Below are 16,797 nucleotides of genomic sequence, written 5' to 3'. Positions count from 1 at the left end.
CATATTCGTTCTCCTCCTTATTAAATGTTCGTTTGTTAACATATATATTTAATTGTCGACATATCCAATCCTCCAAAGATCCATAAATTGGCCAATATAAATCTTTTCTTATTTGTTTTCCTCCCCATATTTTCATACAATAATGGACCATTTTCTCCTTAGACTTCCCTTCTCGGTAAGGGGTATCATCCCAATATTGAATCATTTGACCTAAAGGGCTATCTTGGGGTATGTCAGGGAGCCCACCCCCACCCCGTATCTCCTGCATGGAAACAGAAGCCTTACTTTCCTCCTGTCCCATCTTCCGAAAGTGCCTTCTCTCACTCAAATTCACTCGCTTCCCTCCGTTCGTGGCCCACGCCCTCGCGGACAATGGGAACCGCACTATTAGGAGGTCCACACTCGCTTCGCCCGGCGGACTACTAAGCCCAGTGGACGTCTCAGTCACTCGCACTCCGGGTACCCAAACCCGACCGAACGGAACCGCAATATACTTACTCACTCCCGAGTCTTCATCCGGCTCTTCGTGCACAAAAATTACGGGAAATGCAGGATCTCTTTTCTTTTCTTTTCTTTTTTTTTTTTTTTTTTTTTTTTTTTTTTGCTTTCCTATCTCAGTTCGGAAAATCCAGGTGAGCTAAGTCGGAATCTCCTCCGGGACCATCCGAGGATGGGGCGCCCTCCCAGAGTTGAAGTCCGAGTCGGCTGTCTGGATCCGAGTCACGGCACCAAATTTGTTATAGTTGAATTGAGACAAATAGAGTCCAAAGTAAATTCAATCTGTATTTATTAAGGTAGGAAAGCAAAAGCAGCGCTGGGCGGCCGGAGAGTCGCAGCTCCACCAAAGGCTCGCCAGGTAGAAAAGCAAAAGCAGCGCTGGGCGGCCGGGGAGCCGCGGCTCCGCCAAGGGCTCGCGAATTCAAACAAGCTAAGCAGCCCCCTTTATAGGTTGATTTTCGCGCCTTTCTGCTTCTTCGGTTATCGTGGCTCCTCCAAGTCTGGGTAGTTTGTTACAGAGATACAAGTTGTCATAGTAACATAGCACTGCAATTTGCAACATTTTGGTTAAGCCTCGCCAAACAGGATGTTCTCTGGTGCAGCATGGTGCAGAAAGATTGCTTTTTCTCATCTAACCCATTTTGATCACCAAATTACCTCCAATTACTTATTACACTGTGGCTGATTCCTGATTCCTCTACCTCCCCTCTGCTGAGTGGCTCTGGGGCATGGGGAATGGGAGGCTGTGGTCAGTCTGCCGCTCCTTCCTCCTCGTGCTTTTCCCCTGCTCCAGCATGAGGCCTTCCCATGGGCTGCAGTCCTCCATGCTAGGCTTGCTCCAGTGTGGCTCTCCATGAGCTGCAGCTTCCTTCAGGGCATGTCCACCTGCCCCACCGGGGTCTCTCCCAGGGCCGCAGGGGCACCTCAGCGAGGGCGCCTGGAGCCCCTCCTGCCCTCCTCCCGCTCTCCCCTCGGGGCTCGCAGGGCTGTTTCTCACCCCGTTTCCCTCAGCCCTGGCTGCCGGGCAGCGCTTTGCCCTTTCTTACCCAGGCTTTCCCCGAGGCGCCCGCCCGTGGCTGAGGGGCTCAGCTGTGCCCTGCAGTGGGGCCCTTGGAGCCGGCTGGAACCGGCTGTGTCCGGCACCGGGCAGCCCCAGCCGCTCCACACAGGGGCCGCACCTGCAGAGACCCCACCAGTGCCTGAGCACCTGTACTTTATATAACATACTTAGCTCATGTATATTAAAACAATTTTTTGTTATTTCTTTTTCCATGTGTCACTAGATCTCAGTATTGTAGAATCATACACTATGCTGATACTTAATTTTAATCTGGCAGAAACTAATGGAAGTATGAGTAGGACTAGTAGCTGAATATTGGTTCCTCTTTTTCTCTCAAGTAACTGGAAGCTATATCTAATGGTGTTCAGTGCAACAAGGTAGTATGGTAAATGCAAGCTACTGGGAATGTATGAATAATTTAATGAAAACTTGCTAGTTTTAATACAGGAGTGAAGAAGATTATTCAACTTCTCCATTTTACTCTTTACACATTGATACTTGAGTGCAAGCCATTTATCAATATACTCCATTTTTGTTTTCCAAGAAGAATAAAAGCCAGTGCATTGTGACCATAATTTAGAACTAGAACCTGGTAACTCAAATTGTGATACGTCAGAGACATTTTGTGTGTGTTTGTGTATTGTTTTGATGAGCACACTTTAAGTTGAAGCTAAGGCAGACTTTCTTTTCTGAGTGCAGGAGATGTCTACAACAATAGTGGCGGTAGTTACAATAGAAATAATTCATGGAATACAGGCTTGGTTCTGGTCTGAATTTGATGAGAGGTTAAGTTTAATGAGACTGAATGGTCAATACGGTCCTGCTAGTCACTGGGGTAGGTTTCTGAGAAAACTATTTTAAAATATTTGACCTTTTTTTTTTTTTCCTAGTAATCCCAATAGCAGTGCTCTGCCATTTTGAAATTAATTTCTGAGAGACAATTCTGCTCTGTGCATGCACAAAGTGCAATAGCATCATCCAGTTGTCAGGAAGATTTAGAGGGAGGATAGTCTATGTTATGGGCATCCTTCCAGCAGGTGTAAAATCAGCAGTAAGATGCATTTTGCTGCCTTCACAGAGAAGAATTATAGCTCTCTTGGGTGGTTTCCAAGCTCAGAGTTTGTATATGATTATGCATTGCACTGAAATTACATCATGCTTCAAAATAGTATGAGAAACACGGAAGTAGTTTAGTCTGAACTATCCAATTCTTTTCAATTCAATTTCTCTTTCGATTTCAAAATTGTATCTACTTGCCACAAAAAGATACTCCAAAAAGGAAAGAACTGATAAAGCTTAAATGATTTATATTCAAAGCCATAGCTCAGGAAAAGTAGAGTCCACTTCATCACAGTACATTCGTTCACTCAAGGAATTAGAAAACATAATAGAAAAGGGAGCTTTAGAAATGTTTGACCTACACCTTGTTTGAAATGATAAATGTATAAATAGCCAATAGTTTCAACAGCAATTCAAAGGCTGATGCTTTAGGGGCTTTTTTTTTCTCTCTTGATTTTTTTTTTTTAAATCAGATGCAGATGATCTTTTAAATATCCTATATACACAGAGAGCAAGGAAGAGCCAGGGGTAATACTGAGGGAAAATCGGTGACTTGCAACAAAATACCCATGAGGGAGAGAGTGCTAAGAAGTTAAAAGTTGATGTTTACCCTTTTAGAATGTCTTCCTGCTGGAAGCTTTTCCTTATATTTGTAAGAGTGTTTTTGTCTTTGAAGATAATTAAAAATAAGCTGAACCAAAAAGGCTGTAATGGCAAGTTCTTTCATACCCTCTAATGCCTTCTGTTTTGCAGCAGTAAGTAGCTATACAGTCAATGTATCTGAAGTCCCTGGCAAACAGAGTAGGATTTGTTTGCAGGAGTAAACAAACATCATTGTCCAATTCATCAGTGTTACTTCCTCAAACTAAATTGTGTTTCCTGAGTCTTTTAACAGTTATTATTTGAGAGTGTTAAAGGAGGACTGGGCCACTGAAGGAAAAAGTTGTTCTCTAATTTGACAATATTTTGGTCTGTAGCAATTTTAAATGTTCAACCATAGATGAGTTCATACCCTCTTCAAGACTGAGAACAGAAGCTCTCTTGTTTTCATTTCAAAGATCCAATTCACAAACCATTCAATTACCTGAAACGCAGGTGCAAGGTACCTTATATGTCTGAACACACCTAACAATTTACAAAGGCAATAATGAATAATTAGATGGCTTGGCATGCTGACACATATGTCCAAACAGACTTTATGCAAGCATCTAGATGGAAAATATCAGCTGAAAGAAGGACCATTATGTTTTGGGAAATTCATGATACTGTACTTTTGAAAACTATGTAGTTGTAAAGATTACTGCCTAAACAATAAGACTCAGATGGCTGGGCACACAAAATTACTGTGGGAAAAAATTCTAGGTAAAAAATTAAGAAAACCTCAGTGCTCAGTTGCAATTCTGTTCATCTATTCTGTTCCCCTTTTCCTAGTTGTAGAAAAGCCTTGCTCCTTCATATTGACTTACACTGATACTCTGTGCCTTTCTTTTATTTCCTACACCTATGGTCTTCAATCCAGTTATGCTACCTGGATTTAGCATTATTGTTTTACATGCAATGCAGACCCACACCAAATTAACTTTTATTAAACATTTTTATTTAGGTAAAGTGCCCTCTCTGCTTCTGGACTTCTATTTTATTCCTTTGAGCCTGCTTTTCATTTCAGCTTGCCTACATATATATCTCAAAGCAGTGGTGGGAAGATACGAACACATTAAGTTTACTCTCGATGTAAAGTTTGGGGTAATCATACTGTCCTTCAGTGCCAATATTTTGCTGACCTCTGATTTATTTTTATTGCCCAAAGAATGGTTGTCCTTTTTTAATAATCCTCAATCAAATGACATGTGTTAAGACAACAAGGTTGGAAATAGAGGTTGGACTTGATGATTTGAAATATTTTAGGGTGGAACTATGGTGGCAACCCCCCCCCCCAACAACAACACCAAAACAAAACAAAAAAACCTACTTTGCAGAAGAACTTGGAAGACTGACATTCTGAGTACTTTGTAAAGTGGCTGCATGATACAGAAGAGATGATCATGCAGAATACTTTGTCTCTTCCTCATCCAAAACCAGATGAGTAAAGAAGCAATCTGTCTTTCCTCCCATTTGTTTAGAAACTGATTTATGTTATGGAAATGCTTTTCTAGGTTTTCTTCCTAAAAAGTCTTAATATTTTTTGTTTTTACATATAATTTAGAAGTACATATGCTACAATATAGTGATTAGTAGAATAAATTACACTTGATATGCAGAGACATAAACTAGTAATAAAGATTTCTTCCTTCTATATTAAGAATCCCATCTTCCAACAAGAACTTTTGCATATCCTTTTTTGAGGTATGACATTTGATGTAAAATATTCATAAATTAAAATTGCTGAGTCTCCATGTTTATGATTGCTAATACCACTATAAATGGGATCTTTAGGAAGTAGAAATATTTAAGGAATATTATTTTGGAGTGAATATAATAATTAACAACTATTACTACCTAGAAATCACGGATATAAATTTTTAGCTTAGTACTAAATGGTAAAAATTATATTGATATTTTAAATGTTGACAGTGAGAAAAAATGACTAATGCAGTTGTTTAAGAGGTGAGGTAAACAGGGAAAAAAAATGAGAGTTCTATATAAATTTTATGTTTTAAAGAGTAGGAATTTAAAGAAAAGTCACAAAACAATCCATTTTGAGGCAGGAAACTGAAAAGACAGATAGGGTACTGTAGTGTTCCAGGCCACGTTACTAAAATTTAGGAAAATTTTAATGAAGTGGATGTACTTGTGAAATGCTAAATTAATGTGACAAGTAGTATACATGAGCTTTCGGAGAGGCTAAATGGGTATAGCCAAACAGCAGATAAAGATGTCTATGAGGGGACAGAGTCAGGAAAGATACAGGACTTCTTTAGTAAATGGATTTTCATTTTTTTACTTGCAAAATTTCACAGAACTCTCCATTCCTTTTTTTTTCTTTTTTTCTTTTTTTTTCTTTTTTTTCTTTTTTTTCTTTTTTTTAATCTGTCACTTGTAAGAACTACTGTGCAGGAATATGGCCACATTTTTACACGGAGATGCTACTGAGGATGCCAGCTCCACAGAGGATTCCTGACAGGATTTAGAAATACCTTTAGCAATCAGAAGGATGCCTTAGGTTGTTCAAAAAGGATAATGGGTCTACTATATAAATAATACAGTTAGAAGATAAGGAAACTGATTGCTTAATTATCTCTTTCGTTAGGTCAGGTTATGTGACAAACCATTCTCTGTGTCAAGAGTGGCATGTTTTCTAGTACAAGCCAAGTAAAATAAATGTAATAGCTAGAGGACTGCTGAGTGGTGTGACACTGAAAAGAGCTGCATGGGATTAATCAAGGCTTATCATTTAAGAATAATGGTAGAGATTTCAGTAATACTGATGTATTTGCTAGGAAGGGATAATGACGTGCTATAGAAAACAAAGGCATTGAAGGAGCAAGGAATACTATTTCAAGTACGTGTAAGACTGTGTACCATAAAAGAGAATTAGGAAGTTTTCTAGGAATAGCGTAGAATTCTTTTTACTGCCAAAAGAAGAAAGTAGGAGCTAATGGTGCACAAGGTAAGAACTCAAGTTTCATGAAACTGGGCCTAATTCTGGAAAAGAGAGTGCAAAAGCTCTCTGTGGTTCTGCAGACAAAACAAAAAGAATAGAGGTTTTTGGTATAAATGATAAAGCAGTAATTTGTGTCAAGACAATTTAAAAAAAAAAAAAAAAACCAAGGAAAACCCAAACACCAACAGCATAACCAGCATAGTATATTTTATTGGAAATTAGGAAAAGGGAGACTAGTTAAAGAGTGCTTCTGATGTTTTACAAATGCCGGCAAATGTCATAGAAGCTTTATGGAAATATTGACTTGGCCTATCAGCTGATTACCAGAATTCACATAAGTTAGAAATAATTTTTCATCAGTGATGTAGTACACAGAACACATTTTTGAAAACAGCAATTAACATTGCAAGGGAAAGTAATTATTATGGACTACAGTTCTTAATTTGTAGCAGCGAAGATCAGGTTAGGCTTTCTGTCTCCAGTAAAAGCAGTTGAGGAATACAGGTCACTGGGTTGATGATGCTGTCTTGTATGTATATGCACATAACATGTAATGCTCTGTATGACTTGTGCCAAGATTTATATCCAAATCTGGTTATTTTGGTATCTTACAGTCTGATAGAGAAATAAAATATGCTGCTTTGCTAGGAGAAGTTTTTATTTAGATTTTAATTATACCTACCCAGTCTTAATACAAACACTATTAAATTCAGTTAAACTTCCCTATGTAATTGTAATTCCCTATGTAACTGAGGTGCCTACAAGGTGTCTACAAGGCCTCATTGTAGACAAATCCCCCAAACCCTCTCTGGGAACTCAACATGCTGGGATTTCCCTCTTAAGTGGCTGTATACTAATGCACGCAGTATGAGGAATAAAGACGAGTTAGACATTTCAATACAGTTGTAGGGTTGTAATCTTGTTGGGATTATGGAAGTCACCTGTTGAGCTTGTCAGCTGACTAAGCCCTCCCCGCACACTCTCCGCGTGAACTGCCATGCAAACTGTTGCACCACAGGCCTGGCTGATGCGCCACACCCTGTTTGCCCACTCTGTTCACAGCGCTCCAGGTCGCTACGGCTCCCTAGGCTGCTTTTTATAAGCATGGGGGTGGCTGCCATTGCTCTGCCAACGCCTGGGTTTCATCAGTGGCTCCTGTGAGAGCTGCTGGCTCATGGTGAGTCTCTCTGCTCCCCTGGTGTTTCCCTTCCTCAGGACAACCCCCTGTGTGCCAACATCTGCCACTCTGCTGCCGGTCGGGCTGGAACCGGAGCAGCTCTCCTCAGGGACTGGATGCACCCATGAGTGCTGAGGAAGCTGGCAAATTCATTACAAGGCCACTCTTGATAATCTTTGACCGATCATGGTGAGTGGGAGAAGTACCCAAAGACTGACGGGAAGCAAATACCACCCCTATCTTCAGGAATGACAAGAAGGAGGACCTAGGGAACTACAGGCCAGTCAGCCTCACCTTGATCCCTGGAAATGATGATGGAGCAGCTAATCCTGGAAACCATTTCCAGGCACATGAAGGACAAGAAAATTATCAGAAGTAGTCAGCATGGCTTCACCGTGGGGAAATCATGCTTGACCAAATTGAGAACATCCTGTGATGAAGTGACTGGCCTGGAAGATGAAGGGAGAGCAATGGATATTGTCTACCTTGACTTCAGTAGGGCCTTTGACACTGTCTCCCATAAACTGTTGATGTTTAGGCTGGATGAGCAGACTTTGAGGTGGACTGAAAACTGGCTTAATGACCAGGTCTGGAGGGTGCTGATCAGTGGTGCAAAGTCTAGTTGGAGGCCAGTAGCTAGTGGTATATTCCCAGTGATCAATATTGGGTACAGTCTTGTGTAACATCTTCATTAATGATCTGGATGATGGGGCAGAGTGTATCCCCACACAGTTTTCTGCTGACACCAAATTGGGAGGAGTGGCTCACATGCTGGAGGGACCTCAACAGGCTGGAGAAATGGGCTGACAGGAAGCTCATGAAGTTCAGCAAGGTGAAGTGCAAAGTCTTGCATGTGGGGAGGAGCAGCCCCAGGCACCAGTATATGCTAGAGGCTGGCCAACTGGAAAGCAGCTTGGCAGAAAAGGACCTGGTGGTTCTGTTGGACACCAGGTTGAACATGAGCCAGCAATGCGCCCTTGCTGCAAAGGCGGCTAATGATATCCTGGGCTGTGTTAGGCAAAGTATTGTCAGCAGGTCAAGGGAGGGGATCCTCCCCCTGTGCTCAACACTGCTGAGGCCACCCCTGGAGTGCTGGGTCCAGTTCTGGGCACCCCAGTACAACAGAGACATAGACATACTGGAGACAGTCCAGCGAAGGGTCATAAGGATGATTAAGGGACTGGACGACCTCACATATGAGGTAAGGGTGAGAGAGCTGGAACTCTTTACCCTGCAGGAGAGAAGACTCAGGAGGGATCTTATCGATGTATATAAATACCCAAAGAGAGCGTGCAAAGAGGGCAGAGCCAGGCTTTTTTCAGTGGTGCCCAGTGACAGGACCAGAGGCAATGGGTACAAACTGAAATGCAGGAGGTTCCCTCTGAAAATGAGGAAACACTTTTATCCTGTGAAGGTGACTGAGCACTGGCACAGGTTGTGCAGAGGGGCTGTAGAGTCTACATCCTTGAAGATACTCAGAAGCTGTCTAGACATGATCTTGGGCAACTGGCTCTAGATGGCCCTGCTTGAGCAAGGGTGAGTTAGACAAGATGACCTCCAGAGGTCCCTTCCAACTTCAATTGTTCTGTAATGTAATTGTGTATAAGATTTAAACTATAACTTCTTAGTAATTGGTGTATAAATAGGATTTTTCTTGTGAATACTATTCTCTAGAATAATGGATTTTGTAATTTACTAAAAGAAGAGACAAATTTGACAGGCAAATAAAAATATGAGTTGCATTTAATGGTTTATACATATTTCACCTCTCGTCTCTCACAGATCTACCTTTAATTCTTTGACTACTCCTATAGGGTTATAAGACATTGATACATTTCTCCTGGACTATGCATTTATTACAGGAATAGCCCCACTGATCTCACAGTGATATAAAATGAAGCCAGGATTGACCCAAGACATTTTTGTCCCTCATTGTTTGAAATCTTATATTATTAGTTATAGCATTAGTTCAGATTCATCAGTAGTTTCCCAAGACATATGAAAAATATATCTACTCTTTCTCTTTCACTCTCTTCCCTTCCTTGGGATTAAATTTAACAAGAATACTATATTATTATGGATATCACTGTTTTGGAGATTATTAAAATATCCTCTTAATATTTTTTATTCCTTAATGATGATATATACCCTCCACCTTATCTGACATTTTCCACTTCCTGGGTTGACAGACATTACTATTCAGTTCTCTGTGGTATATTTGTTGTTGCCCCTAAGATACCTCTTCCAAAGATACATATACTTCAGAATATTCATGAGGAGAAAATGCACATATAATAAAGGTAGAAAATCTTCACAGCTCTTACCAATTTACGTTACAGTGATTTCAGATGGAAACAAAGACAATCTTGTTTAACGTGTTTTTAAATGGCCTCCAGCAGTAGATGAATTGAACTAAGCATCACTATTCTTAATAGTGTTCTGAATTTGTTTAAAAAAATGGAATGCTTTTTATGTAGAGTGCAAATTGTACATTAGGATATATAAAAACTAATGCTGTTTTAATGGCTATTTTGTTAATAACTAGGGTACTTTAGGAAAACATATATAAGGTATAATAAAAAAATTCTTGTTAACAAAAAAGAATTACCTAAAATTGCTTCTTAATTACCTCTTTGTTGTCATTAATGCAGAGGGCATGAGGATTGGTGGTGACTTTTCATTTAAAAAACCCCAAAACTAAACAAAGAAAACCCAAAACTTTCAAATACATCAAAGCTGTTCTGAATTCGGTAAATGAAAGATCTGTGGTGTTTTAGCATATTAGAATGCCTAGGCTATTCCTTGGTCGAATGGAGAGATTGTTCTGGAAACTACTTAATCCTTTACACAATATTTAGTACAGGTTTTTATTTTAGTTCAAAATCAGCCAAACAACATAAAACATAAAATGTGTGTTAAAAAACCCAACAAAACAATTCTGAAAAGAATCTTATCAGACGTATTTCCATCCTGAGACCATAGATTAGTGTACAGAGGTTACTCATGGAAGTAGGAATACAGGCTTGTGCCACATGAAGCTGAGTAGGAGTAGGACCAAATAAGGTTTCTTTGTTTAGTCCACTTTTTTAATGAATGGAAACCTGAACAGCAGACATAGGGTTATTTTTTTTCCCCTTTAACACAAGAATTCCCTTCTGCCTATTCACACCCAGTCACCTAAAGAAGGTATTAGGCCAAGCTGCCAGAAAGTAAGGGCGCTTCAGTTTCAGTGATAGTTCTTTACTTTCTATCTTCACCTGATGAAGGGACTGTATTTATTACATTAAAATTGGAAGAGAACATGCATATTGACTCATGTAAGAACTCTTTGGTGTGTGAAATTCAATTAGTCTCTAGTTCATGTTAGCTCGATGCTTGTGTGTCTTCTGGAGTGGAAGCTGCAACAGTCTAATGAAGCTGAAACTTTCTTGTTCTACCTCTCTGAACATCAGCTAAAGACCTTGGCTTGAGGAGGGAGATTGGTTATTGGCACGTTGACTCAGTGCATCTATATAAGACTCTCTGCTGCTCATATGATGTGTCATAAAAAAAGAAACTGTCTTTCTCAGCTGAAATCCTGGAAGATTTTGTCAGTGACAGGACCATCTACCTTCTCCAGATTGTGAATCTTCCTTTTAGAATAAGCTACAATAATGGAGAAAAAAAATGCAAGTCTAGTGATGAAAAAATACCTTTGCTGTATGATTACTTTGCAGAAACTGAGAATCTTGCAGATGGTATCACTTGTTGTGATGACTGTAGGGAGCTGGGAAAATGGTATTTCTAATCCTGTGATAGACATTGCTTCACCAGGGATGTGTAAAAGAACCCTAAAAATATTATTAATTTTAATTTATCTCTTACCATTTTAAAACATCAGTCCAAACAAACAAAAATCTTGAACAGCAAGAAAATATTGTAATCTTTCTCAATAGAAATTGTAACAATGATTCTTATCTTTCATCTGGATAATGAATCAAGTTAAAGTAAACTAATATAATCTGAAAATGCACTGCAGACTGGAGTTTTTAATTTCTATTTGTTGCTGCTTCTAAGCAAGCAAAAGAATTTCAGAGCACTCCTCATCTGGCATGACTTGTTATACTTCCATTTCAGTTTGCTCTCCCTTTATCTTTCTGAGCTTCACAAAATTTTCTTTTTAAAATGTGCCTTTTTCCTTTCCACCTGTCTCCTCTTTTAAATAACACACAATAGCACAGGACTGGCGAACTGACAGTATAACTGAGTGAGAAAATTAAATGTGTGACATGTCTCATTAAAACTTAGTGCAAACGCTTGCATCACTGAAAAGAGTTGCTTTAAATGTTACCTTAAGGATAAATTGAAATAAGTGAATCAGTTTGGTAAGTGAAATTTGGCTCAAAGCCATGACAGTTAAATCTGGCAACTGAGAGAATACCGCACAGGACATGAGCTAGTCTGAAAACTGCGTCATTTAATAGTGCAGTTCATGATGCTTAAAATAAATATCTCCAGTGTGGGAATTCTATATCAATTATTCTCTGCTGATTTCAGACCAAATCTGCCCACTGTTGTGATTGCGTTTAGAGAGACTATCATTATATTTCTACAAAGTATCCAGTGAAGGTGCTAATATTATAATACGTGCTGTAGAAAACTTAAAGTGAAATTGTGAATGCTTCCACAGGTGTATTTTGGCATCACATGGCTAATATCATTACTTAGAAAAGAGCTAATAGGTTACAATTTGCCCTGAAATTTGTCCTCAGAATTAGGAGAAATTCAGGACTTATTTGAATAAAATCTAAAAGACAGAGTAATTCAGGAGTGTACTGAGGTTTCATTGTTACTGCAATACTTGGATTAAATTGAAATTTTGACAAATATATTGCAGAAGAAAGTAGAAAAAACATTTTCTAGATTATACAAATACAAATGGCTATTATAAAGTAGGAGTGTAAAAATGTGTTTAGTGAGGTAATATTGGAATAATCTGTGTTCGGTAAAGATTACAAGAAACTGTAAACTGTAATGGAAAATCTATACATCATAGCATATTAAATTAAGATAAAAAACCCAACTTGAACTGTTTTAATGCCTACAGTAAGAATTGAAACTAAAGGCTGGTTTGTTAATACAGTCATATTCTGGTTTCTAGGTGTCTGAATACCAGTCACTGAAAATACATAGAGGGACTTCTGAATCTGAAATTCAAATAGAAATACGTGTGACAAATCTTAAAGTCTTTATCTGGTATTGTCGTAAATAATTTCAAATTCCAGAAGTAGTTTGTATGATAAAATGGCTCTGACTAACCTAATCTGCTGTCTGTTTTTCACAGTAGCATCTCATGGCTTTTTGATGAAAGGAGGATAAACGCTTTGTATGCTATTAGAAAAGAAGTCCATGACCTTTATATTCAATTAGTAGATTTCAGAGTTGGGTGGAATTCTTAGGGCTTGGGGGGCAGGGGGGAGAAAACCCACACTCCTGTAGTTGGCAGTTTTTATTTGGAAGTCAAGTAACATAGAATTCCCACATTGAAATTTTCAAGTAATTTTTAAAGCAGAACTACTATGCTGTTCATCTAAAGTCTTCTGAAAGATGTTTTACAAAGATCTTTTACAGATCTAAAAATATATTGAGCTGAATTTGATTGTGGCATCTTTTCATTAACTCATTTCACTTATGGTTGCATTGAAGAACAAGGTAATATATTTTAATTAATTCTGGTTTTATTGTAACTGGAAAAAAAAATCTTTTAAAACCTGTTTTTCTCTTTGTCTTGGATTGGTAACTCATTTTCTTTTTTAAGTATTCACATAACACTATTTTGTTACCCTCTTTTAGTATTAATTATCTTCCATTTAGCAATAACTTCCTTTTTAATTTATATGAAATCTTAAAAGTTTGTTCAACCAGTTTAGATAGATGATCAAATATGTAAAATTGTCTTTCACGGTAATTGCAATTACTGTATGATGAGACGGGGCTATATCAAATAAAACCAACAGGCATTCTGATTTTCTATACTGTGAGAAAAATTATATATAAAGTACATATACCACTGACAGCTGAAAAGGCAAGTATTTTCTGTGGAAGAACAGCAAGAAATTCACTGAAACAAGAGTTTGCAAAATATCAGTGACAGATATGAAAACAAAACCACTTCTTCACAGCTGATCATTTTGTGCAATAAAATTGCTAAGTGAAACAGATGTCTCCATTTCTCAGCTTGGCTGACATGAATCACAGATGCCCATTAGCCAAAATAACTGTAGGAAACACTTTATACTAAAAGTAGCAGAGAAATATTTCACAGAACTTTTTTTTAATACTAGAATAAAATGACAAAACTTTGCAGTGCTGACTGACACACTGCTCATGCATTTCAGAGCTGGGTAATATTCAGTGTTCAAGGCTGTCAAGCACATATGGTGGTCTTTAGCCATCATCTAATAACATCTGGATTGAAATAAAGAGCTAAGAAAATTATATGAGAGGTATTCTCTTTTCTTGCATACATAATACATATTTTCGCTCCTTTAATTATGTCTGGAAGCCTTGTTCATTGTATCGATAGCTCTGAATTTTCTTATCACCCAAGAAGACCTTATGAAATGTCATTCTGAATTTGAAGTTTTTCTACAATAACCATGGACTGTTGTACGTATACATAAAATTTAAATTGGTCAAAGTGCAATTATTAACATTTTTTAGAAAATGCAAAGTGTTATAGCTTAAAGTGTTCTTCTAAACTATGCAGATTGGTATTCCTTACAAATATGCTACTCTGAAGTACAACTATCAGTTCTGGAAAAACTTTTATGTGGATGTCTCAAAATCTTATATTCAGCTCCCTTTCCGATCTTTTGTCTAATATAGGTGGGAAAAAAACTATAAAGTTTTAATTTGGTGGAGGTAAGAGGTTAATGATTTTGTAAGTGGTGTAAAAAGAGTATTTTTCACTTCCAAATCAGCTTAGTAAGAATATTTGACACACACATAGCTACAGGAGAAGGAATTGAAAACCATCAACATTGGAAGTACCTCACATATTAGACAAATAAGTATGTCAAAAGATCTTTACTTCCTGAATTGGATCTAAATATAGCTGTTCAAAAGCTTCACATTTTGTAGTGTAGGGGTTTTCTTCATTTTCTAATTTAGTTCTGTTCACTACACTGTGTTTGTGCTTCTTGTGCCAGGCAACATTCTCAGGCACTAGAATGCGATTTTTGGGATTGCTAAATAATTTTACAAGTTCCTGGTGTGCTTTTGCTAAATATTGCTCTCCAAGACAATTTCCATGCATGATTTGTGAGTTAAATTTGGCCAGATACTATTCCTGGGAAGTGTTTGCATGGGGTTATGCTATTCTGAAGATAGAGAATTTATTCAAATGGATTTTGCCAGACTCTGCTAACTAATTTCTGAGTCAAAGAACAGGCATTGCAGCCTCAATGTATGATTGTCAACTTTTGTAAGAATTTATAATACCAGATCTGGCTTTGGAAAGCATATGGGAAAATTGCAGTGTGCCCATTTAAAGATTCCCCTCCTCCCACACCCCCCTAATCTTTCTTGCTCTAAAGGGCCTTTATTTTGTATCTTTAGTGCACAAGTCTAAGGAAGAGCAGCCTCCTATAACTGCTCTTCATCACCCTGCCATGAAAATATTGTATCTAGTGGTCATGGACCATCAGTGAGCTCTAGGAACCAAAATGTTTTTGAAGATAAGGTGGTATCCTAGGAACACCTGGAGAATAAAACACTTAAAAGGCTTTTGAGGACTAGTTACACTAAATTACATTATAAAATGGGCCACAGCCTGCAAGATACTGCCCAGTCCCCTAAAAAGAATGTTACTTAGAAGGGTGAAAGGTCATGACTTTAATGGGCCATCAAGAGAGGAGCATGAGGGATTAGAGTTCACAGTAAAAATTTGTTCCCCAAAAGGGGAGTGAGAATGGATTGAAACCTTCAGTTTGAAGTCAGCAAGAGAAACAGAAGGAAAAGAATAGGATTTATTTGCAAAAGATTTCTCTTAACATCTACTTTCCTACTTTTCATGTTTGGTGGAGCTTCCTATTTCTTTATCTATTATAGAATTAAATAAAGTAAGTACTAAGAAAATGTGTATTTTGCAAAGTAAACATGCACATATGTAGTGTAAGCAAAATTTAATTTGTCATTCTTTCTTTGATAAATATTTACAGTGTTTCTCAAGGTTTATTTCTGAAATGAAAGAAAATAGGAAAACCTTTATATGGAAAATCAAAGTTCAGAACAATGACAGTTTTCTAAATTTCTACCATAAAGGCTTTGATCCAAGATTCCACATGAACTCCTTATGTTCCACATATTGCAAGTGTGTGGGAAACATTCAGTGTTTGAATGTGTTTCATGGCAGAGTATTTTACTGTTTGATTTCAGATTATCCTACCAGTCTACTCTTTATGTTTGGTTTCAGCACAAAAAGCAGGTAAAGCCACATTCAAAACCCAAATAGTTGAATATTCTACCTCTGATACTGACTTAAAATGGATGCTATGGAAGATGATACAAGGGCACCATAGACAAAAAAGAGAAATATTTCTGTGACTGCATGTGAAGACGGATATTTATACTAAGCTATGTGTATAATTGTGTTGGGTTTGCATGGCAAGGTTTTGGTAGCAGCGGGGGGGGCTACAGGGGTGGCTTCTGTGAGAAGCTGCCAGAAGCTTCCCCTGTGTCTGATAGAGCCAATGCCAGCCGGCTCCAAGATGGACCCGCCCCTGGCCAAGGTCAAGCCAGTCAGTGCCTCTGTGATAACATATTTAAGAAGGAAAAAAAAACACCAGTTAGAGAGAGCTTTTGCAGCCGGAGAGAGGAGTGGGAAGATGTAAGAAACTCTGCAGACACCAAGGTCAGTGCAGAAGGAGGGGCAGGAGGTGCTCCAGGCGCCGGAACAGAGATCCCCCTGCAGCCCGTGGTGAAGACCATGGTGAAGCAGGCTGTCCCCCTGCAGCCCATGGAGGAAGGATGAGGGGGTGTAGAGATTCCACCTGCAGCCCGTGGAGGACCCCACGCCGGAGCAGGTGGAGGCACCTGAAGGAGGCTGTGGCCCGTGGGAAGCCCATGCTGGAGCAGGCTCCTGGCAGGACCTGTGGCCCCGTGGAGAGAGGAGCCCACACTGGGGCAGGTTTGCTGGCAGGACTTGTGATCCCATGGGGGACCCCATGCTGGAGCAGTTTCCTCCTGAAGGTCTGCACCCCGTGGGAGAGGCCCACGCTGGAGCAGTTCATGAAGGTCTGCACCCTGTGGGAGAGACTCACATTGGAGAAGTTCGTGAAGGACTGTCTCCTGTGAGAGGGACTCCATGCTGGAGCAGGGGAACGATGAGAGGAGTCCTCCCCCTGAGGATGAAGAAGCGGC

The 16,797-nt window shown here is 39.0% G+C and overlaps 1 protein-coding gene across 5 annotated transcripts in view; it reads left to right on the top strand.

Moving 5' to 3' along the window:
* Positions 1 to 16,797, top strand: part of CDH10 (cadherin 10) — a 118,875-nt gene that overhangs the window by 58,036 nt on the left and 44,042 nt on the right. The window lies entirely within an intron of this gene.

This window comes from Grus americana, chromosome 2, assembly GCF_028858705.1.
Source record: "Grus americana isolate bGruAme1 chromosome 2, bGruAme1.mat, whole genome shotgun sequence".
Classification (NCBI taxonomy): Eukaryota; Metazoa; Chordata; class Aves; order Gruiformes; family Gruidae; genus Grus; species Grus americana.
The sequence above is the reverse complement of the archived record's forward strand: the minus strand, read 5'-3'. Positions and strand labels throughout refer to the sequence as shown.